This window comes from Saimiri boliviensis, chromosome 5 (genome assembly GCF_048565385.1).
Source record: "Saimiri boliviensis isolate mSaiBol1 chromosome 5, mSaiBol1.pri, whole genome shotgun sequence".
NCBI classification, from domain to species: Eukaryota; Metazoa; Chordata; class Mammalia; order Primates; family Cebidae; genus Saimiri; species Saimiri boliviensis.
This window is the reverse complement of record NC_133453.1, coordinates 92457184-92482708: the sequence shown is the minus strand read 5'-3', so window position 1 is coordinate 92482708 and position 25525 is coordinate 92457184. Positions and strand designations below refer to the sequence as shown.

At 33.2% G+C, this 25525-nt stretch overlaps 1 long non-coding RNA gene across 1 annotated transcript; it reads right to left on the bottom strand.

The window, feature by feature from the left end:
* Window positions 1-838: 838 nt before the first annotated feature.
* LOC141584468 (uncharacterized) lies at window positions 839-25429 on the bottom strand. The gene is made up of 3 exons (XR_012517527.1): window positions 25349-25429; window positions 3226-3417; window positions 839-1336 (listed from the first exon to the last, which is right to left on the bottom strand). It is a non-coding gene; the product is annotated as an uncharacterized LOC141584468 (long non-coding RNA).
* Between the last annotated feature and the right edge of the window lie 96 nt (window positions 25430-25525).

Sequence of the window (25525 nt, the reverse complement as noted above, 5' to 3'; positions counted from 1 at the left end):
AAATGAAATTCTTTTATTCTTTAGTTGAAATGAATCAGCAGTCAGAGAAAAACAACTCAGGTTCAAACTACAAATGTAGACTTCAATTTCTCACATTTTTTTACTATACCCTGAGGCATGTCTCCCTGCTATGTATATTTAAAAGACAATTTGTGATATATTTTATTTCATTTCTAAAATTTCTAAGAAAACCTGAAACAATTCACAACTTGCTAAATTATAATAAGTATGTGAGTCAAGTTCAGTATCCTCTTAGCTTCCACCCACCCTCATCAACTTCCAGATGCACATTCCACTTCCCAAGCTGCTCCACGGTCTCTATTATGTGTTCCCTATAATTTAATATCTATTGTACACTGGTTAGACACTGTTTGACACAAATATCTATACATAGTCTAGAGAAGAGACCACAAAATTCAGGGTCAAGCTGCTAATACTACTAAGTACTACTAATTACTTTGAATATAAAGGTCTTAATTCTGGATTCCAATTCATTGCCAAAATGAATTTATTTTGGGAACAACATCTCAGAGATATTTGAATAGCACTGCAGTTATGTGAACTGCCCTGAAGTCCATAGGAGTCACATACTTCTAATTTATTTCTCAAAAATATAAATGTCAAATTGAATATGAATACATATTTATTTTAAAAGTATACACATATACAATCAAATATATATTTAAAATCACTTCTAAAAAAGAGATGAGTTTGATGGTTGCAGAATACATTTTTCCTGCAACTTCCACATATTCAATCATTATAAATAATTTTCATTCTATGATAGAGTGTGCTTTGTCTTGTAACAGTTATTGCTAATTTTATTCCTCACATCCCATGCATTAAATATCATTTGTGGCATCAAACACTAGGTACTTTAGGGAATGTAAAATAAGCTGTTTTTATCTTTGAGCATTACCTAAAGTAATAGGGCAAACAAGATATCTTGGACAATTTTGGCTATAATATGTATTCATCCACTCAATTATATTTATTCAATTATGTCCATCTTTTATATGCTATTAGATACTGAAGACAGATATAGAGATAGGTAACACTTACTAAATGTTACTGTGAATGTCACGTGAATTAGCCCATGAAGTTTTCACAAATACAGATAAGACAGGTATTATATTATCTTCCATTTTTTTTTGCAGCACAGGAAATGAGACACAAAGTGGTGAAGTGCCTGTGCCCAAGCCACATAGTAAGTTGTGCCACTGGGAAAGTCTTTTCCAGAATCGACACCTTTCACCATTGCATGCTGTAGTCCCTCAAATGCAAACACAGGAGTAATCCCTTCTTTCACGTTGAAAACCAGGTTCGGATGCTGTACCTGCAGATATAACCACATTTATACATATTGGAGATAAGAAGAGAACAATTTCAGAGCAGTATAAAAACCACCATATTAAAGAATGATGTATAGTATAGATAGTCCATGGATTCCTTTAGAACTTCAAAACTCTTCTGGCAGTAAAAATTTGAATATGAAATGAAGCATCTAAATGTATAATTCAGGAGGACAAAACTCTCCTCAAAATCAAATAAAGAAAGATTATGTCCAGGACGTTCCCTCAGACAACCAACTGGGATTTGACTTGGCACAGAAAAATTCTTGAGCTTAAAATAAATATGTAAGTCCACCAAACTAGCTAAGTCTAGCTCTTACCTTGTTAAACCTCTGAGTTGTTTTTTATTGGCAAAGTTTGCCATGATGCCAGGACTTATACACTACTCACTGGTGATATATAAATGCATAAATAACGAAAAGTTTGGAAAGCAATATGTTAAACTTAGTGTCTTCAATAAGCATTTAACTTTGATTTACTAATAGAGTCATTACATGTTAATTGAACATTAGTATTAGGTTATACAAGATACATGTTAATTATGTGTCACTTAAAATGATTGTATTAAGGACGCACATTAGTGGATTCGCTATTGGGTTATAGCAACGATAGGCCTTTGACTTTCTGAGAGAAAGGAAGATTAAATGATCTCTGATCATGACTCCTTTTATGCATTGGAACTTTTCATAAACAGTTAATATTAATGCATCCTGAGGCCAAGGCCATCTGCAATAACAACTGTTTCTGAAAGTTTCCAATGCAGAAAAGGAGTCATTATCTGAGATCATTTGATCTTCCTTTCCCCCAAAAAGTCAAAGGCTTAACTTTATGTTCATGAACCTCTCCTCTTTCTCCAGCCTTTTGTTATTTTTATATAACGTCAAATCACTTTATTTTATTTTATATCCAGGTGATTTAGGAATTTCCTTCTACTACCTTTAACACAGAAAACCAGAAACTAGATCTTAACGGCTGATTCATTCATGATTTAGAAAAGCATGCTATAGACTTCTGTTGTAGCCAGGAAGCACCCAGTCTCTCTGTTAGAGCAACCAAGCAATCAAATTAATTATGTTGGCAATGCCTTTGTATCCCACAGTTAGTTTTTTCTTGTTGTTCCATGTAATCAAACATAATCAAAATCAGAACTAAAATTTAATTTTTTAAATAATGGTTTGTGATTTATAGCTATTAAAAATTATATTGTAAAATACTATTTGAGAAAAAGTGGTCTTTTATACAGTATATTAATATTATTAAATTATATTTAGAAACCTTATACATACCTAAAAAATTATTAAAAACTCAGGTTAGATGTTGAAATTATCTTTTTGTACCACAATTACTACTGACATTTTTCCCACCTTGGTTCTTTACTGATTTAAAATATTTTTGACAGTAAAATAAAATGTTATTCTAAAAATCCTGTTACCTGGCTCTCATTTACTTAAATTATTATGCTGTGCACTGTGTGTAGAATTATTTAGTCTAACCCCTGACTCATCTCTTCCTTCTGATCCCTCTCTCGATCAGGTTGAGCTAATGCTAAGAACCTCTAGAACAGTTTTGCTAACTGCAAGCCATGATCCCTCAGTTAATAGTTATAATGAGTATTTTTTAAGAAAAATAAGTATAACAGACACATTTTTAAAAGAAAATATCACTGTGCATTGTGAATAGTAAGCAAAATATTTTGTAAAACTTTTTTTGTTTTATGTATATATGAAAATATATTGGTGCATACAATAAAATACATGTGCTACTATTGAACTAAGTCAGAAAAGCTTGAAAACTACTTCATTAAAATAAAATACATTAACAGATACAGAATTGAAATTACAGAGGGTTTAAAACAACTTACTCTAGAGCTTACCTAAGTAAGAAGAGGAAGATTCATAAATAGTGTTTACTTAGAGCTGTCTAGAGGTTATTAGAATCATGGTGCCATAGAGTACATTGTGTAAATCAAAGAATGGCAGCTAGCAACAATATACGTACTCCATATTTCAGAACTTTTATTCTTTTAACTCAGCAGCCTTTCTTATTATGGTAAATATGGAACACTCTAGAAAAAAAAACAAAGAACATATAATCATTTACATAATTAATTTGATTATTTTAATAAACATTGTTTCTAGTCCCTATAAAAATGATGATAACAAAACATCTGTATTTTGCTTCCATTAGTCTCAATTAGTAACATAGTCATTTCTCAATTATATTATTGCCTACCATGTATGCATCCAGTAATCTAAAATTAAAACCCAGTATGCTGTGCCATTCTCATTAAATGCCTTCCATCTAATCTGTTGTACTTGAGCTACTGAAGGATATTGTTTTGGAAAGGTAATTAGCAATATTATTTCTTACAACATTCTATCTGCTACAATAGAGATTTTTAGAAGAAACTAGCAAATATTCTAATTGAACTATCCATTTTACATAAGCATTTGCACTGATACTGTTAATTATTCTCTGCTTTAACTGGTCAATTAAAACTGTAACAGGATGGCCAATGTGAAAGTAGTGTTTTTAAAATGTTGTCTCCCCATCATTTAACTCCAATAACTTAATTTTATCACTTTCACCAAGTGAATCGAATGATTCCAAGTGCACATATCTTTCTTAAAATTTAAAAAACAAGTAATAGTATGTGTCATATGGTGACAAGAATAGTTCAAAGTATCATTATCACTGTTATCATGGTGATAATTCTTTATTTATTATCATAATGAGAAACCATATTCAGAAAATGCTGATTGAAAAATTCAAATACCAAACATAAGTCATTCATTGCTTATCAGCCAAATTGATTCTTACACTTATAGCAGTTAGCACAGAGCCTCCCAAATAACTTATCTTGCCTACTCCAAACTTATCTAGCCTTCTTATGTCTCACTTCATGATTTTTTTTAACAGCCTGTTCTAACATGAAGTACCAGCATTACACTTTTATTTGTTAATATGTGATGGACCTTTCATCCTAATCAGAACTGTTTCGTGATTTTTTTTTTTTTTTTTTTTTTTTGAGACGGAGTTTCACTCTTGTTACCCAGGCTGGAGTGCAATGGTGCGATCTTGGCTCACCGCAACCTTCGCCTCCTGGGTTCAAGCAATTCTCCTGCCTCAGCCTCCTGAGTAGCTGGGATTACAGGCATGCGCCAACATGCCCAGCTAATTTTTTGTATTTTTAGTAGAGACGGGGTTTCACCATGTTGACCAGGATGGTCTCGATCTCTTGACCTCGTGATCCACCCGCCTCGGCCTCCCAAAGTGCTGGGATTACAGGCTTGAGCCACCGTGCCCGGCCTCTGATTTTGTTTTAAATATGGTCTATACTTCATTCCTTAACTGAAATGATTGGAATAAATGTGTAACTGTCTATGGTCAATTAAGTCTGAAACTTTAAAACTTCCAAGTATAACTTTAACTTTATCAACTTCAATAAAACTGATAGTCATGTTCATATTCTCCAGTGAGATCAACAAGTGAAGTTAACATTCCAAAGGACCCTAACTCTACATTCATCTAGACATATTACAGGTACAGAATAAAATGCTGCTTTTTTCCCCAACATGTGAAAACTCCAAGTGCTATACAACATTAAGTGTGAAGTATCTCAAAAGGACTGTTTTCTGAGATTTTCTAGAGTTTCAGTATTGTATTGACATGTGGGACTCTTCCAAAATGATATCCTGTAATCACCTGAAAATATACTAAACTTCCCAAGTTTTATCTTAACTTTGCTTACCTTCCTGTCTCTTTTTTCCCTACTTTTCTCAATCTCAAAACTTGAGTGTTATGAAAATCAATTACTGTCTTTGACAATCACACCCAACTGGCATGCTCATACATTTATCCAGCAATCAAGTTATATTAGAGCATCATTCGACACCTTTTCTTACAGTCCTGCTGAGTCATGAGGAGCATAATACAATAAGAAACAAATAGAGAGGATTCAGAGCACAGCACAAACATGAATAAAATATTGGATGATAAAATGCAAGTGGAGGGGGGGCATGTTTGCAAGGAAAAGATTCAAACTTCCTCAAAGGAAAGCACATATAAACTTATCCTTGCAAGTTCTTTTATACCAATATGTCCATTTCAAAAGAAAGAAAAGTTAAAATAAAAAGCAAGAAGGGTTAAAAAATTAAATGCTTGCTCTAGCTACATTCCCAGAGTCAACAAGAAATGAAAATTCTGTGAGATGGTTGACCAATAGCTCCAGCAGCAGGAATCAGAGAAGTACAAATTACTGTCGAAAGGTTTCATATTTTTAAATTTACCATTCTACAGAGAACTTTCTGTATTAACCCAACTTGTAATTATGTTATACTAGAATGCCAGCAATGTCACTAGTTCAGGCAAAGCTTCATTCACAGGAAATTTGGATTGAGATGATTACTTCTCTATGAACCATTTCTCTAGAGATATCTTTCTAAATCAAAGACTTGTTCAATATGGCTGTTTATTATCACAATCTAATAATGCTGTCTGTCAGCTTGTGAATTAAGACTGGTATAAACTGCATTTACATCTTTAATGTAGCTGCCTTTGTTATTATTTAATGGTAAAATCTATTTTCTTCCTTACACGAGATATTTAAATGTAAGTGAAAAGTGGTTACTGCTGTCTCAATATGCTTATTCAACAAGGATGACCTAAAATCTGACCATCCATGCAAATGAAGTTTTGAACTTGTGAAAGCAAGAACTCAGGAGGGGTTCTCTCCAAGTTACTAGTAACTTTGTGTGTTCTAAAGATTACTTAGTACTCTGTTCTAGCTGTCTTTTGTACATAGCCATATGTTAACACAGGACAATTTTGACAGCCCCTTGGCTAAGCAAACAGGAACTCCACCTATCTCTTCGGTCAATAAATTCTGCCCAAAACATCCTGACTAATTGAGCTAATGGATACTTAGAATATGTAGAGTTGAAGAAACTGTCAGATTGGACAGCTGGGGGATCATTATGCACTACTATCATAACTAATCAAAAGTCTGGAAAGGGACCGGAATCATTGGCTGCTATTATTTAGATGACAGTCCTCCTCTGCTACTATAAAAAATACAGACCACATTCTGTTCTTCATTCAAACAATGTTCTTTCTCAGCTCTTTTATTAGCACATACTGTTTTCCAAGCTGACAATCACTAATGTACTACTGGCTTTACCTGCTCTTTTTTTCCTTTAGTGACTTATCTCAATCTACTTGATTGGATTTTCTTTTAAAACAGTATATTTCATATTTCTGTAAGGGCACACTTTTATAGAGAGTAAACTTTTCCTAACAGCTCTTAGTGTGAACAAAAAATAATGAACAGTGGATTAAAATGGTCATAAATAGCACACATAAATAGCTGAGGTGATGAAGATGTACAGCTTTTCTCTTCCTCTCTTTTCATTTTGCTTTCTTCCCTTCCCTTTCTTTCTTAGTCTTTTTCCCTTTTAAAGTAGTCAGACCTAAAGCCTTTAGATACAGTACAACAATTCCTGGATTAAGGGATGGGGTCCCCTGGGGAGAGGTGGCAGGGCCCAGAACAGGTTATGAGAGCCTAAGCAAGGTAAAGAAGGCATCGGCCCAGAGGAACAGCCCTGTGAGAGGTGTTAGACATCAAGCATGAAATTGAGGGCAGGCTTACATAATGAAAGCCCACCTTTGGATATTGGAGACCAAGCTGTAACAGCACAGAAGGAATGGCAGTGGAAACAGCAGTTTGTATACCTATAGGGATTTACTCAAATCAGTATAAAGAGAATATTGGGAGGCAGGTTTCTCAATGGAGAAGAAATTTACCAATATGGAAAAGTAAAAACAAAACAAAAAAAAAAACAGAGGATAACATTGTGGAAATAGATTGGAACTGAAATTATTGGTGGCAGGGATAGGGAGATAGGGGAAATACCTAATGTAGATGATGGGTTGATGGGTGCAGCAAACCACCTTGGCACATGTATATCTATGTAACAATCTTGCACATTCTGCACATGTATCCCAGAAGTTTAATCAAAAAATTATTGGTGGAGACGCACATATACAGGTGAACACACACATATATGCACATATATGGAGTTGAATGTAGAAAACACATAGATGTAAATTAAATAGATATATATTAGATATTGACCAATGATAGATATCAATATAATGTATGTATGTCCAAATACACACACATTCGCACACTGACAGGGCCTAAGAGCAATGGTACATCAGTGACAACAAGAAAATATAGATAAATCAGACCTTGGCTTTTAAATACCACCCTCTACTAAAACAAAACAAAACAAAAAATAGAGCCTGTTTGAGAGATAGCTGATCCTAGGATCAGGGAAGAAAAAGTACAAGATGAGTTAAAATGTCTTGGTTTAGTGGAAAGAAAAAGTGCTCAAAGAATGATAAGCACATACCAAAAACAGAGAGAAATTAGCTTGAAGTGCTCTCACTGGTCAAATCAGGATAGTGTGACCATCAAAATAAATGACAGAAAGGGGTTAGAAGCTGTTGAATATAGTAGAATACCATGAGTCCATCTAGATATATGTGAATAAGCATATAAATATAATGAGGAGATTATTACATAGTTTAAAAGTATACAGAACACTTATTCTAGTTTAAAAATGGTACAGAAGATTTGCAAAATTTACCAAGAAGCCTCTGAGTAACTGTGCAAAACCATTAGTGATTGACATGATGTGTGTGTGCCTGGCTTGGGAATTCTGGCAAAGATCACACTGATCAAGCAATAAACATGTACATCATAGTTAAGAGAGCAAACAAAAAATTATGAGTTCCTGGTGGGATGTAATGACAAAGATACAGCACCAATTCATTGATACTCTTTTCAATGATGGATAATCTGAATCTAATCAGGAGCACCAATACAAATTTAATAACATCTACAAAATAACTGACTTTTAAACTTCAAAAGCATCAAAGCTATGAAAGTCAAAGGTTGAACAACTGTTCTAGGCTGAGGGAGACTATGGAGATGCAATAATTAAACACACTACTTGACTCTGATCAGATCCTCAAAGGATTAAATGGAAGTGCCATATCAATGTTAATTTCCTGATTTTTAGGGTTTTTACAGTGGTTGTGTAGGAGATACGAACTAAAACATTTCAGGAGCGAAGGAACATGAGGACACTGAGGTATACTCAACAGGTACAGGAAACAATGTTATTTGCACCATACTGACAAATTTTTTGGAAGTTTATAATTATTTCTAAATCAAAATTAACTAATTAATTAAAATTGTATAGAGAAATAAATAGAAAAAAATCAAATGTGGTATATCGGTTTTCTAGCCATCCTCAATCTTGTCTGTTCCTCTACAAATTTGTTTGCCATATTGCATTGGAAAACATTGTTTAAATCTCTCTCCTATAATCTCCTATATAGTCAACATGTATGGTCCCAACACTTAGAAAAGCTCGTATCTGTTCTTGAATAGATCATGTTTTGTTCATAACTGGGTTGTAAGTAACCTATCTTGATTTGCTTTTTTTTATACAAAAGAGAACAGTTTAGATATTTTTTAAAGCAGCTAGAGAAACCAGAAGACACTCAGTATATCACTCAGAACATAATACAATCTGCCAATGAATAGAGTAATGGCATTGGTTTCTTAGAATTATTCAGAAAATTATTTCTAAGTCTCATAAGCTCTCTGTTCCTTTTTTTTTTTTTTGGCAAGGGGGAAGGCTGCATAAATCATTATAATTTTTTTTTTTAAAGAAGTCAAACATAACAAAAGAATCTCCCAGCTTGTAAACTATGCTGAAAATTTTCTTAAGAGGAGGTTGAGTTGTAGGATACTGATCAGGTAATGTTTCTGCTCTAATACTCCTTTTACTAATTGGCAAAATATGGTTACTAGATTAAATAATTTTTAAGAGTATTCCTACTTTAATGTTTGTGGTTCTGTCCCTGTTTACCTTTCCAAACTCTGAAGTAATAAAGTCTCATATTAACTAGAATTCATATACACAGGAGAAAACATCCCTTTGCCTTTTTGGTGTTAAATATCTCGTGGCAAGACTTAATATAAAATTTTAATAATTACCATTAGGATTTTCATTAAGATAAATGCTATGTGTCTCATGTTACATATAAATACTACATGTGAAATGTCAAAATGTACCTTGCAACTAGTATAATAACATAATTCCATGGATTCAAAATGGAACAAAGTTTTCTTTCTTTTAGGTCTGTTGCTTATTTTAAGTTGGACATCTTCAATAACCTTGTTTTTCTCATTGCAACTGCCGTGAGTTGAGAAAAGATATACATCTTAAAACTGCTTTCAGGACTAATTTTGAGTTCTGTTTCAGTTGTCCCACCCCCCACCCCAACCCTCTGCATTATTTCTTCTAATTTCCATGGATTATTTTATCTGAAGACACTGTGTAATATTAAATTACAATAATAGCAATCAAAGTCATGGGGAGCAAAAGGATTTTCGATTGCAGCCCATGCTTGGCTCTCAATAGCAGGCAGAAGGAGAGCCTGAAAAGCACAACAATTCAGAGAACTTGCCAGCAGACCCCATTGTCCTTTCAGTTTCTAATGACACTGAAGTACTTCCATGATTAAAATTTAAAGGCTTCCCCGTAACCAAGTAATTTGCCCAAAACTCCTTATCTAGCACTTACCAAGAATACTCTGATTTTAATATACTATTAATCAAGCTCCAGCCAAGTTTACCACTGATACTTTCAATTATAGAGAGACTAGCTTCATCTCTCTCAGTATGTATGTATGAGATTTTTTTTTTTTTCTGATTAGTCAGTTACCCAGCAATGAAATAAAACCAAGACTTGGTTTAGATATACATTACTAAGACACCAGTTGTAGATTTGCTAACAAACTAAGACATTTTAAACTGTTAATCACATGTAAGATGATTAAAATCTGAAAGCCTTGGTGTTCATTACCAGGAATTAGTTATTAGTATTATTAAACCTGCGGTGCACTCATTAAGACACATGCTAAAACAGGCTTTACGGTCTAAAAATCAACTAAAAAATGTATTCCAAGAAAATAATGATGAGTATGTCATCAGTTTCAGTGCTGTCCATAGTACCATATATTTAAAAAGAGAATATACAATGATATAAGCATATTTACATTGCGTATTTAAATCAAAATAAAAAGTTTACTATAGAAATTATAAATTATTTCTCTGAAATATTGAATAGTATATAAAAGTGTGTTTATAATACTTTTTACTAATATGGGAAGTACTTATGTTAAGTGCCAAATAGCTGGTTTATTTTGTTAACATATATGCAAGTGATAAATAATACTGTAAATATAATCACCTACATATGACCAATGCTTCTCATTTGCTGATTAGGGATCACATTTACTTCCTTAATTCTGATTTTCTTATATTTACATTTTCAACATCAAAATATTTTGCTTTGTAATCAGATAAATGACATAAATTCATCTCATTTCACACATAAGGAGGCATCTATAGAGCCAAGGAAAAGCCGAAGTATTTTGTCCTTTTCTTTCCCCCTCAATATTTATTTAATGTCATAATGACTATTATACCAAGTCACATAATTCTTTAAAAAATATATCTGGAATACTATTATATAATTGATGTTTGCAACAAAAATGTAGACTACCTGTGCATGCAGCTTAGTGAATAATAAAAAGATGATCACTAAATTACTTTGGTCAATTCAGAACAAAATAAAAATAATTTTGTCAATTTATTTTTTACTCTATGTTTAATGTTTTATACAGGGGAATTTTTAAATATAATTAAGGACCAGGAATTTTACTATATATCTAAGATAAAACATAGGCTGATTCTAAACAATAAGTGAATATATAACAGTATTTGCTAGTGTTAGCAAGATAAGATGACATTAATAAATGAAAACTATGTAGATTTAATTAGAAATTATTAATTGTATACTATCTTATGTATTGTTACAATGTAAATTAAATTTTCGTGATTCAATATTCATGCCATACAGAAGAAAAATAAATTTTCTGAAGAGGTTTTTAGCCAAATAAAGGTATAACTTCTAATTCTGGAGGTATGTGGGCTCATTAATGTTTTTATAATAATTTGAAATAATAGTAATATAACTGCAAAATCAAGTTTTTATACATAGCAATTATTCACTAGTATGTTGGTGATAGTAGCTCATATTTATATAGCATTTTACAAAACACTTTAAAAACAGTGATTACAACTAAATCTCAAAAAATAATCACTGAATTTTATATTTTAATCATTATTTGCAGATGAGAAAATTGTGTATCACTTAGCTAGCACATAAAAAATGTTCAGCTTTGCTAGTGATTGGAAGTAAATAAGTAAGCATGTGTTATTTTTAATTTTAATAATAATAATTTTGATGATTAATAATATTAAAGTTTTTTATTTTGATGATAATATTTATTGCTGCTAGAGAAGTAGTCTCCTAAGTTTTCTCTTATTTATATTAAAAAGTAGAGTCATTTTGAAAAGAAATGAAGCAATATGTATCAATTTTCAAAATATTCACATCATTGAACAAAATAATTAAGATTTAGGTCTAAAGAACTTGACTACATTTTAACTACTACAATACAGGAAGAGTTCATAAGTAAAGGTGTCCATTGCTTTACTATTTATAACTAAAAATAATTGACACAACTTAACATGTAGCAATATCAAAATGGGCAATTAAATTTAAGAACTATAAATTTATTAAAATAATATTAATAAAGTTGTTTTAATAGTAAGATGATTTTTTATCTTAGTGATATTTTGCTACTTTGTCATGGTGATGTTTGTCAAAAAAATAGGCAGATTAAAGATGAAAATGAAATGCACCAAAATGTTAATGGTAGTTATCTTGCAAAAATATTAGAATGTATTTTGTTTTATTATTTCTTCTTCCTTATAGTTTTTAACGTTCAACACTGATCAAATGTCACTTTAAACAGAAAAAGATAAAACTAATTATGTTTTAAAAATTTTCATGTTACCTAAATATTCTCTGGACTCAGATTGAGTTTGATTTGACACTATTTTAAACTGAAGTTATCCAAAACAAATTACTTTGAAGATGACTAATGCCATCAGAGAGATAAAAGAAGATTTTCTATAAATAAGAATTTAAAATATTTCAAACATTTGATTTAATTTTTTCACTAATACTCGATTTGTAGAAAGTATATTTGAGAAAGTTTGTTACACTATGTAGCAAAAAACTGATTGAAAACAATCATTTTGCAGTTTTAAACATTCTTGATGATTAAAATGATTTATATTATTTATGTAATGATCAGTAACTTGGATTTTAAAAATATTCCACAGTAGATGATTCATTAATCCTATCTCAAGTGCACTTACATTTAAGATCTATCTATGCTGGGAGAGGCACCTAACAAAATAAGCTATTTCTTTTTCAGTTCTCTTTTCTGATAGCTATGCTTTGAGATTAATAATTTTCTACAAAATCAAATGGTAAGAAGAAGATAGAATGACACATTTTAGCCAATTATAATATATGTAAACATACATACGTCTTTAAAACATGTAAACATATAACTGTCAATATACTTTAGCATACACCATGAAAAAGTTTTTGAGGCCTTTCTAAACTAATTTTATACAAAATAAAGAAAAACTTTTCTGTGAGCTTTGATTTGATATTTTAATAGTATACAATCACCTATATATAAAATTAGAGAAAATCTTAGCTTCAGTAATTGAAAATGCCAAGAAAGTGGAATTAAAGTAAAAACATAAAATCACAGGTAGTTTGTACTGACTTCAAGGAAAATAATTGCAAATTTTATAACTATTATTTTTTGTGCCCTTTATGATAGTGGTAACTTACCATAAACACATGAAAAATAGAACTCTATTCTTTCTGAGGTTATTTAATTACATGTATTTCACTTAAGGCCTTTTTTAAGCAGGTCATCTAAATATAATAACTATATATTTAACTATCTTAAAGTACTCTGCATCATTAATTTCTCAGGTTATTAGAAGCTATCAAATGAGGCTACAAATGTGTGTTATATCTACCTTACATAATAAACAAATGATTACACAAAAACATGTAGACAAATACTCAGTAAATAAAAGTGAGAAATGTGACCTGAAAAGCAGCCAATATTAGTTCATTAATTTCTATTTTTAATGAATGCTTTTTTCCTACTTTGCATATAGACATGATTAAGACATATTCAAGTTGGCTATTACATGAAAGATTTGAGTCCTCCTATGAACTGCACCTTCTCTAGAATGCAGGTTTATTCTTTATTAAGGGGAATTCTCAAGTTTGTTTATGAGTGCGAAGTAGATCTTACAATAGAACATTTAGGCAATTGTCTATAGTCTAAAATAATGTTGAGTTTCCCTCTGCATTACCTTCCCACAAAATGCACAGCATTAACCAATTCTTTTCTGTCAACTAGCAATTTTTGGCAGATCCCTTTTGCATGATTCATGAAGGACCAGTAAAAGGCTAATTGTTCAAATTAATTTGCGTAAATGACTAAGCAAGAGATAACAAAATTACATCTGCACTTGTTTGGCAAAGATTCAATAGCAGCGGCCCTGTACTGCCAGCTGCTTCCAGACAACACTCTTGCAGAAATTAAAAGCTACAAATATTAATTAATACACTTTTTTGGTACGTTAATTTGCACTGAAAGGTTCCGGAGTGCAAAACTGCTGAGAAGATGAACCATGATAATTAGAATTAATGGGATGGATGCATGTTTTTTGCAGCTGAAGTTTTAAAAACCCATGAATGGAACTGGGAACTTGAAACTGACATTCTCATAAATCTCTATGATAATGTAGCTATTAGTATTAGAAGGATTAAGTACTATGGCTCCAGAGTTATCAATCACATGACACGTTATATCCCATCTGTCATTGCAGTAGCTAAGACACGATAGCCGTCCTTGAGGAAGCCACAAGAAAAGCTTTGGGAATTCAAGGAATTGTAGTGATGACTGTCAGACTACAAAATGAATAACTCAAACCTCTGATTTCCAAACAGAAATAATAGCCAACACTCTATTTGTCAGCTTGGTACTCTGCAAATACCCTCACTTTAGTGTCTATATTTAAGATTAGTTAGGCAATGTGAATTACAGATAGATCACACTGGAATAAATAGTAGTACGATGTCACAGATTTTACCTTTAATTCATATGTAACTTCAGGACTATGAGTTTTCTTGTAAAATAGTTTTTGCTGATTATAACTATACATAGAAATATCTTAAAAGCTTACTGGTGACATACTAGTTAATAAGCTAAAATCACATTGATACAAAGTGATTAATAAATAAAAATGCAAAACTTGGGCTTTTAGCTTTATACATTGATTTGTAGATGTTGTAATTCAATAGCTGGCTATCAAGATAGAATATCAGTTTCTTCATGTAACTTCCCAAATACTACTAATTAATGTATGCCACATAATTAGACAGACAGCGAAATTTACATTTGTTGCTTAAAAAATAAAAAGCCATATTTGCATGAAAGTTTGTAGGATATGTGCAACGCTTTATCTAAGCTCTCTATTTAATTTATCTAATTTTGTATTTAGAAAGAACACAGCATCAAAAAACAGAGGAATTGTTACACAGCATTCTAATTTGGATCAGTGAACACTTTCTAGGAGTTTTACAACCACCATAAAATACTGCATTTAATGAGAGATTATAAGGAAATGAAAACGAGTTTTGAATTTAAAAAAAATATTAAATATTAGGAAAAATAATATCCTTTATACCAGGCTAGCCATATGTACACGGATGAAAGGAAAACTCTAGACTTAAGAAAATATTTTTTCATGGATATTCAAAATTATATCCTAACATGTTTATTCATTTTAGAGTGATTTTAAAACACATACTACTTGGATAGCTTTCCCAGATATTATCTTTCCTTAAGATTTTGTGGAAAATTGTGCGTACCTTTTTCTTCTAAAGAAATGCCTAATTACATTTATTACTATTATTTTTTTTGAGACGGAGTCTTGTTCTGTCTCCCAGGCTGGCGTGCAGTGACACCATCTTAGTTCACCGCAACCTCTGCCTCCTGCGTTCAAGTGATTCTCTCGTCTCACCTTCTCAAGTAGCTGGAATTACAGCAACATACCACTGTGCCTGGCTAATTTTTGTAGTTTTAGTAGAGGTGGGAGTTTACCATGTTGGCCAGGGTGGTCTTGAACTCCTGCCCTCAGGTGATGTACCCATCTCAGACTCCCAGAGTGCTGGGATTACAGGCGCGAGTCACCAGGCCTGGCCAATCTGTTTATATTTTTACATTATATTTTCAAAGGTGTTAAGACCCAAGTTTAAATTCAAGGTTTTGATCTCATTTTTATGGAAATATACGCATTGTCAGGAAGACAATACTTAAAATTGCTAAGAGTCCTTTACTGTCCCTGGAAATAGATTTTGATACTTCCTTGATAATAGTACCCATAAAGGGTGCCAGAAGGACACTGTTGTGATTATAAATGGAAAGAAGAGTCTCAAAGTGGAGAAGCAGTTTGCAGAATCAGAAGGCTGAGTGACAGGGTAAACCTTGCCTAGCTTAGAACTGTGCTTAGGGTCTGAGTTGCTTTCGAAGCATGATAAAGAACTTAAGTTATTTATTCTGGAGGAAAAAAGATCATGCAGTAACTTAATAGTTTAAGTATTTGGTGAATCATAGCCATGACGAGACTATAGATTGGACTTTATAGAGAACATTTTAGTGACAAAACTGATGAAACCTCCTGAAACAAATCTGATGGAAGTAAAGTGTGTTTCTCAGGGTATGAAGTAGAACTGTCATTCACTTACTCTATCACAGTAAACAAATTTCATATTTATTCCCAAAGGGAGGAATTTAAAGATAAGAAAGTATATTCAGATATATTAAATAATCTTTTTAGAAGCTCTTCAAATAGCTAGCTAATATGCAGAATAAGAAGTATTTTGTTGGAATGGAAAAGGTGATATGTCAAGGTGTTTGTTTATTTGATAAAATTAATGCAAAAATTCTATAATGCTACCATATGGTGTTCATTTGTCCTACCCTTCATAGGTTGTCTCTACTATTTACCAGGTATACTAGCTAGACTTAGAAATATGCCCATTCCCAGCAAATCACACTGCCACATGCGTACCTATGCAACAATCTTACATGTTCTTCACATGTACCCCAAAACCTAAAATGCAATTAAAAAAAAAAAGAACTAGAAAGACAATAATACCTATAGCAGCAGAGAGGAGGGGAAGAGATTTATAAGACGACTGAATTAAGAAACAAATCTCCAAAACTGGGGCTACAGTTATGTCAGGCAAGAAGCAAGGGTTTCTTCCAGCTCAAGCAATTTAGGATTGGTAGGAAGAGAATGAACTGTTGTCCTGAAATGGCAATTATTTAAATGGCATTGCTTCTAGGTATAGGTTTGTTTCTAAGATTCAGCTCTCGAAGCAAGGAGTATGTCATTTCATCTCTTTATACTCAGCATCTAGTCTAGTACCTGAAATATAACAGGAGGGAGATAAAGACAACTGAATTCCAAGTTAGTAAAGCTACACAAAGGAGACACATCAAGGTATATTTAGAAAATACTACAGCAGTTTCGCTAAAATTGAAGTAACTTGAGAAAGAACACAATTGAAAATGCTGACTCGTGACACACCCTGACCTCTGGCTTAAGAAAGGAGGCTGGACTTTATTCTCTGTTGGCAACAGTGGAAACGAATCAGAATGACACCCTCAGCTCAGGGAGTACATGGGGAGCCTGTGTCTGTAAGCCAGTAAGAATTCAAAACATGGTTTTTCATCTCATGAAGGAATAAAGGAAGGATCCAGAGGCTGCTCACACTTTCAATGGAAAGTGTTTGAGCTTGGTATGAGGACCAGCTGTATTTGTTAAAGATCCCTGAACCTCAGCCTCAAGCTACTGAATCAGAATCTCTAAATTTGAAGCCAAAATTTACATTTAAGGCTGAGAGCTACTGCTTTGGAAGATGAAAATACTATAGGTGGAAATACCACAGCTTTGATATCAAAAAAATAAAGCACAACTCTAAAAAAAAAAAAAAGAAAGAAAGAAAAGAAAAGAAAAGAAAAAGAAATATGCCCACTCCACAAACATTTGTAACACATTGGAATTCCTATCATACCAAAAATTTCACAAATTGTAAACATGTTATCAAATACTTCTTTGAAAATTCAACAGGCTTTGTTCTATAAAAAGTAGTTTTTATAAGCCCTTTTGTAGGACACACCTAAAAATTGTTAAAATAGATGCTGTTTTCTAAATTTCAGAATGAAATACAAGTTTCTAAAATGTTTCATGAGTTTATTATTTATGAAGATGAATTTATACCTTTAATATTCATAATTGATTTGAGTCTCATAAGGTCCATGTCAGAGTAGCTAAAACATTTTATCAAAGAGCACATAATATTTTCTTCCATTGGGAATGTGTTTTACATGTATACGTAATTTCAGAATCACATGAAAGCTTTATGGCTTTGTGGGTGCCAGCTTAAAAAGTGCCTGACACATATCAAGCTGCTGTTTTACCAGGGAAGAATTATTGGCCCTTGTCTAAGTATGATGGCATTGCCTGTCAAAATGTTAGATGCTTTTTTCTCACCTTGTTTGAAAGTTAATATTTCAGGGTGTAACCATGCAACAACGTTCAAATTTGAAGAAACTCCCATTATACCAAAAAATATACACAAATATAAAAAGAAAGCAAGCATCATGCAGACACTTTATTTCCTCAGGCAAAGTGTCAAAAGTTGAGGAAAAGTGTATACAACAAGATAAACGTAATTTAAACAAAATCAAAACCAGCATTTTTAAAAATGATCAAATTCCTATCATCAACATTCAATCTGCATTTTATTGTGCCCATAAAGAAATATCTCATACTAAAACTAAGAAGACATTTCTTTACCAAATCTTAAGGCAATAAAACAATTTTTCTGAATGTATTTTTAATATTATGGTTTCATAAATCAAACAGACATACACAGCTTTATCCCACTTGGAAGATCATACATAATAAAATCTGTGCAGCTATTCATAAGTGGGTATAGTACAAAGTCTCGGCCTGATAGCTTCTACCCGGAATTTTATTATTTTCATCAAGGAAAAGGAATTATACCTCATCTGCCAGTGAATTTCTTCCACCTAAAATGCTTTCTGAGCAAACATTAGAAGAACCTCGTTTCAAAAAAGAAATGTTATGAAGTACAAAACTTCCATTAGCTATTCTACTTTTAAGTAATCTTTCTGGCCTGCTCCCTGCTATTCTCTGTACAATGTATAAATCAATAAGCACACAGTGCTTTCGGATAGCTATGGTTTTATTTCCTTCAACTATTATTTGAATTATTTGTTTGTATTTATTTCCCCATCAGTCTTATTATTATGCTGCCAAACTGGATTATAAACTCTTCAAGGACAGGGTCTCAAACTCATATGATCTCATATAGTGTGGTATCCACTACAATTCCCAATGTGATATGTCTGGATTCAATTTGGGAAGGTCTTCCAACCTTACAATGACCCTTATTTTCTGGAAATTTCATTTGTTAAAATCTGCCCCTCACTTCCACTAGGACACACAACTGTGATGCAGAAACCTGTCTCTGGTAGTCAAGTGGGCACTTAAGCTAGAAAAATCAGGTATTTTGCCCTCAGAAATTGGACATTTCTAACTGAGGAGGTGGTTTCTGAATATCTTTAAAATTAAGCCAGTTTAGCCTCAGTATTTTAGATTAAAAAGTTTGTGAGATTCCTGGATTTTCATTCTTGGTTGTTTACCTGCTTCCTGGATTCTTCACCATGGCTCAACATAATTCTTCAATTTTTCCTTTTGAGAAGCCGGCTGGAGTTGTATTCCCTTTGTTTTTAGTTGTGTTTTCAGTTATAATTCTAGCAAACTTAACTAATAAATATGTATTCACTATAACTGGCATCATAAAGGAATTAGAATCTATCCTGAGGGTTAGATTTAAATGATAAAATAATTTATAATAATTTCCATAAATGATAAAATGATAAAAATACCCACCTCACTATGTATATGTATCCTATGAGCAAAACCACTATTAAGAAAGCATCTCTATGAATTGCAGCAAATTTTTATTACATGCATTTAACCAAAATATTCAATCTGATTAAAGTAAATTTGAAGAATCCTATTCACACTTGTGCCAAGCTTTATTTATCTTGGGGTAGGTATGCAAGGTTTTGTTGTTGTTGTTGTTCCTAGGTAGAATTCTCAAATCAACCTCGAAATAAAGCTGTCTTTTGGAAATGAGTTATTGTTCCTAAATTTATTGCATTTTCTATAATATATCATGAAATGTATTTGTGATCAGGAAGAGTCAATATCCCATAAGACATTATATACACCTCCATAATATCTTAAAAAGTAAAGACTTAATTTTTCCATTAGTGAGTGAGGAAAAAAAAAAAAAGCAATCATTAAGAAGTCGGCCGGGCGCGGTGGCTCAAGCCTGTAATCCCAGCACTTTGGGAGGCCGAGGCGGGTGGATCACGAGGTCAAGAGATCGAGACCATCCTGGTCAACACAGTGAAACCCCGTCTCTACTAAAAATACAAAAAATTAGCTGGACATGGTGGCGCGTGCCTGTAATCCTAGCTACTCTGGAGGCTGAGGCAGGAGAATTGCCTGAACCCAGGAGGCGGAGGTTTCGGTGAGCCAAGATCGTGCCATTGCACTCCAGCCTGGGTAACAAGAGCGAAACTCCGTCTCAAAAAAAAAAAAAAAGAAGTCATAAGATTTTGGGATCTGGGGGACTAAGACACTTTGAGAGAGCATCTTTCATGACAAAGACTATTTCTTTTTTTTAAACGCACACAGTCTACTTGGTAGAAAAGTTATTCACTCATAAGGAAGCTCAAAAGGTAGAAAACATTTATTTATAAATCTGTTTCTTGAACTCTTCTTTTTGTTGCTTAAATCAAGTTACTGAAATTGGTATTAAGAAATAAAAACAGGCTGGCACTGTGGTTCATACCTGTAATCTCAGCACTTTGGGAGGATGAGGTGGGTGGATAACCTGAGGTCAGGAGCTGGAGACCCTATCTCTACTGAAAATACAAAAATTAGCCAGGCATGGTGGTGGGTGCTTGTAATCTCAGCTACTTGGGAGGCTAAGTCAAGAGAATCGCTGGAACCCAGAAAGTGGAGGTTGCAGCGAGTCAAGATCATGCCATTGCACTCCAGCCCAGCCGACAACAGTGAGATTCCATCTCAAAATATATCTATATATAGATATATAGATATAGATATAAAAAAATATAATATTTCATACAGTCACTAAGGTTATCACTCCATGGAAGAAAATGTTTGACATGTATGTATAAGTCACATATTTAGAATCTTAACAACACAAATAGAAGAGGCATTTTAATGCCTAGCAATTTCCTGGAAAACAACTTACCATCCAGCGTAGTGATTAAAATCAAAAGCCTTAAATGCCCCCACCAACATGTGGCTATGTTAAAATTTTAACAATCAGAATACCTAATGTGCAGTCTAGGTAGAAGGACTGGTTGTAGGATTCCAGATGGTTAAGCTTCAAACCAATGCATTGGTATTTCTTCAAAACAATGCATTGTGACTAAATGATCGGCCACAGTGCCTTTGGCAACTGTTCCTCTGAAGTTCAACTTAGAAATGGAAAATGAATGAAGCTTGTTTACCACTGACTGGTCATAATTCACTCTCATCTTGCCAGTGAAAGATATGCTACCAGGTTTCCCATAATCTTAGGTTTTTGTCATCCTAATTCCTTTCAAACAAAAGGTTTTATTATTTGAAAGAACATTAGAATAAAATTCCTTCTGAGATTACTTTACATTTTCTATTCATAAGCCCCAAATAATAACACACCAGGGTAAAAACAGCAGTCTAATATATTCACCACACATTTGACCACTGATTACCTTTTATTTAGAGAAATATCCTGGAGATCAGGTATGGGTTTCTTACTGCCATGTGACAAAATAAAAAAAATCATTGTTCTGGGAACAACACTCATCTAGTGACTCTCGGGTGATCCTGAGGATGTCATTTCAATTCATCGAGGCTCAGTGTTTGCATCCAACATATGGCTATGCAAACTCTATATTATTCACTAACTCAGTGATTCAATTCAAAAAGGAATGTCTACTAAAACTGGTGGCTGACTTTATCTTTTCAAAAGAAAAGACAAATATAACAAAGAAATTGCTACTCCCCTCTCTTGGAATATATAATTCATTTTACATGGCATTTGCTCTTAATGCTTGAAAGTGGGGCTCAAAGAAACAAACCAAGTGGGCATATAAGAATATGCCCATATTCTATTTCATGTAACCAGTACTCACTATAGTGGCGGCTGACTCTTTTCTGTATCACAAAAAGGAGTTTATACTGTTAGCATAAGACAGTTAAACAACAAGGCTTCATGTTTTTATCATTTGGTAAAGCTGCCAGAAGTGGTCTGAAATCTCAAACTATCAATGTGTAGGAGAAAAGAAAATGGTCTTACATTTTAAAAAAGAGTATGGAAAACTGGAAGGGAAAATAAGGAAGAATGTAGATAAAGCAAAGCCAAGAGGAAGTAACAGGGTTTCCAGTATTACATAGCATGTCAAAAATATCAGGACTTCAGTCAGACTTTTTTAATTAATTTTTTTTCTTAGAGTTAAAATGGGACAAAATGAGTAACTTTTTGATTATATTATTTTTTCTCAACATTTGTCTATGATTCATAAAGGAAAAATAAAATATCACTGACGAAAAACCAGAATCTGGTTTTCAAAACAGTATTTGACCCTGGAAAGTGATCGCATGCTTGTCACATTTAGTCTATTACATAATTCTAACTCCATGTAAAAATACAAACATATATTGCTGAACAAAGCCTTAGCAAGGCACGACTGTGTTTCAAATTGTCCTTTTCATTCAACACCTTCTGGTGAGTAGAACTAGCCAGGAGCAATGCAGACTGGGATTAAGAAACATGACCAGCTGTCCAATGGAGTCAGGCTCTATGAAACTAGTGGCATTTTCTCTGGGAAGTAATCGAAATAAACAAGAAAATTATCGTTGTTTCAGTTCAGAAAATGGAGAAAACACATTTTGAGAAGTGAGAAAATAGGATGAATTGATTTAAAAAAAATGGAAGAGACATTCTGTTAAGGGCAAAGGAATGAGCTGATAATTTAAGACATTTTATAAGAAATATTTTTGTGGATTTTATTACGTAGTTTTCTTTGGTTTGTTTTTTTCAGTTTCTTCTAATCTATTTGCACTTTTAAGAATGAAGTGATTATGGCTAATGTGTCTAATAGCCAATTTAGTTAATGTAACCAATTTATTTAATAATTATAACTAAGGTGCATTTATATACATTGTAAATTACAAGCTTTAATTCTCACCGAAAACATGTTCTAGCGAACAGAGATTGTATTAGTCGGCTAGGAAAACCATAACAAAATGCCACAGACTGCATGGCTTAAACAATAGAAATTTATTTTCTCACAGTCATGGAGCCTGGAATTCTAAGATTAAGAGGCCAGCAGGGTTGGTTTTTCTTGAGATCAGCCTCCCTTGTGTGCTCAAGATTGCCTTCTTGTTATGTCCTCATATATAGCCTTTCCTCTCTGTGTGGGCACATTCCTGGTGTCTCTCTCTCTTTTTATAAGGACATCAGGCATATTGGATTAGGGCTCCACTCTTAGGACTTCATTCATTTAACCCTAATTACCTCTTTAAAGACTCTTTCTCCAAATACAGTCATGTTAGGGGTTAGAGTTTCAACACAGGAATTTTAGAACACAATTCAGTTTATATTAAGCATGTGATAACTATAAAAACTTCTAATGCATTTCCTTATTATAAAGAAATTCCTTGTTCCTTATTCACCCATCTCTTTAAAATACTTACCACCGGATGTGGTGGCTCACGCCTGTAATCGCAGCACTTTGGGAGGTCAAGTTGGGTGGATCACTAGGTCAGGAGTTTGAGTCTAGTCTGGTGAGCATAGTGAAACCCCGTCTCTACTAAAAGTACAAAAAATTAGCCGGGTGTGGTGATGAGTGCCTGTAATTCTAGTTACTCGGGAGGCTGAGGCAGGAGAATTCACGTAAACCTGGGAGGTGAAGGAGCAGATGGAGCTATTGCACTCCTGCAGGGGTGACATTGTGAGATCCCATCTCAAATAAATAAATAAATATAAATAAAATAGTTATCACTATGGCTTAAGTTTTAGTTTCTCTTTTAATGGGAAAAATGCACCCAGATTTATCAGACTATTTTTAGGAAATGTATTTTTTTAAATTTCAAATATCAAATAAGATCTTGACCAAACCAAAAATTGTAAACAGTCAATTTAGCACAAAAGCCAAGAACACTGTTTATTCTGGTATACTATTCCAGTGGCTCACTGATTTAATCAAACCACACTTACATGCTAGTGCAGTGACAGAATTTTAGAATAATGTCTTTGAAGAAGTGTCTACATATAACTATTAGAAAAATTACCTGAAGTTTGGAAACAAGCAATAGATGACTAGGTGCTCTTTTATTAATCTTCTATTTACTTTTCAAAATTTACAAGTCTTTAGAACACAAGCTAATGTATTTTTCTCAGGTAAAGATGCAAATCATTTCTCTCCAATGAAGAGATAACCCTGAAAGTTACAATTTATTACCCAGAAAGACATGAACTAGTTTTACATCTAACCCAAGAGTCTTACCCTAATATTTTTTTCTTGAAATTACCTCTATACCTAGCTCATCAAATGTTCTTCGAACTGATTTTAACTTTCCTGGTTTATTCATTAATTAATGGGTTAAATAAAATCTTTGACACATGTCTATTTAATACTTGCCTCAGAGGCACAGATTAACCTTCCTGAAAATAATACTTAAGAATAACCAATAAACACATATTCAATGATTAATATCTTATGTGGGCATATTATAATAATCTAATCTGAAAATTGAATCATTAATAGAGACTATAATACCAAATGATTTATAGTTTAATTTTAAAATGACTTGTCATGTTTTTAGGAAAAAATGGAAAATCAAAACTTTTAAAAAAGTACCTGGAGCATTAAAAATATATTTTCTATTATTTCTAAGTTTGCTTATTGTAAATATATACAGTAAAAGATTAGGTATATTTCTAAATTTATTGTTTTCCATTGTCACTAATATCCGCATGTTAATTCTGTATGTAGGCATCGTGAATACATATTTATAAAGAGAAAAAAGGGAAAGGAGTATAATTTTAATCTATGGCTATTTATACTAAAGCAAATCATCTCTAACTTAATAGGCTTTAAACTCCCTATTACTAATTTGGCTAGAGTCCCACATTGGCTCTAAGTGTTTTGTCCGGGAAGAAGCAGCTTACTGGTTTTTCTCCCAAAGAAATTTGGCCTAGTGTCGTGAAAGGAAAGGAACATGCAAGGTAGGATCCTTTTGTTAGAATCTTATTGGGTCAATTCTTATGCTTCTTCAATATTCAAGGTCAGGAAGCTTTTTCCAATGGGAAGCCTTCCTTGCCTACGAGTATTAGCTAAATTAGACTCCTCTGAACTCCTATGCCATCCTTTAATTGCACTTAATTTCATATGCATTTCGTATGTTTTATGATTCTGCCTCCTTCTTTATTCCATGAGCTCAATAAAAAGAGAAACAGTAATGTGTATCATGCAACTAATTTAGTGTTTGACATCTACATACTAAGTAAATAAACCGGGATAAAATACATTTGATCAGAGGAACTAATTAACATGACGTAAAAACTTGAATATGGCCTTTTTCCTTGGCGTTTAGCGCTGAGGCTGCGGACAACATGCGTTTATTAAAAAATCAAGAAAAGTCTAAAAAAAAAAAAAAAAACCTTTAAAAATCACCCCCAAAATTTCCCCCCAAATCAGCCCCGCCGGAGACTTACTATTTTTTCTTCCTCTTTTAGAAACAACCCGGTGAAGCAGCCAAGACCGACCCCGCCTGCGTCCGGGCAGCAGCCTCAAGGAGGAACCAAGAGACGGAGGCCTTCCAGCCGCCGGAACCGCTCACGCCACCCCACCCCAGCTCCCCACCGGCAGCCGACGGCCCGCAGCACCCAGCG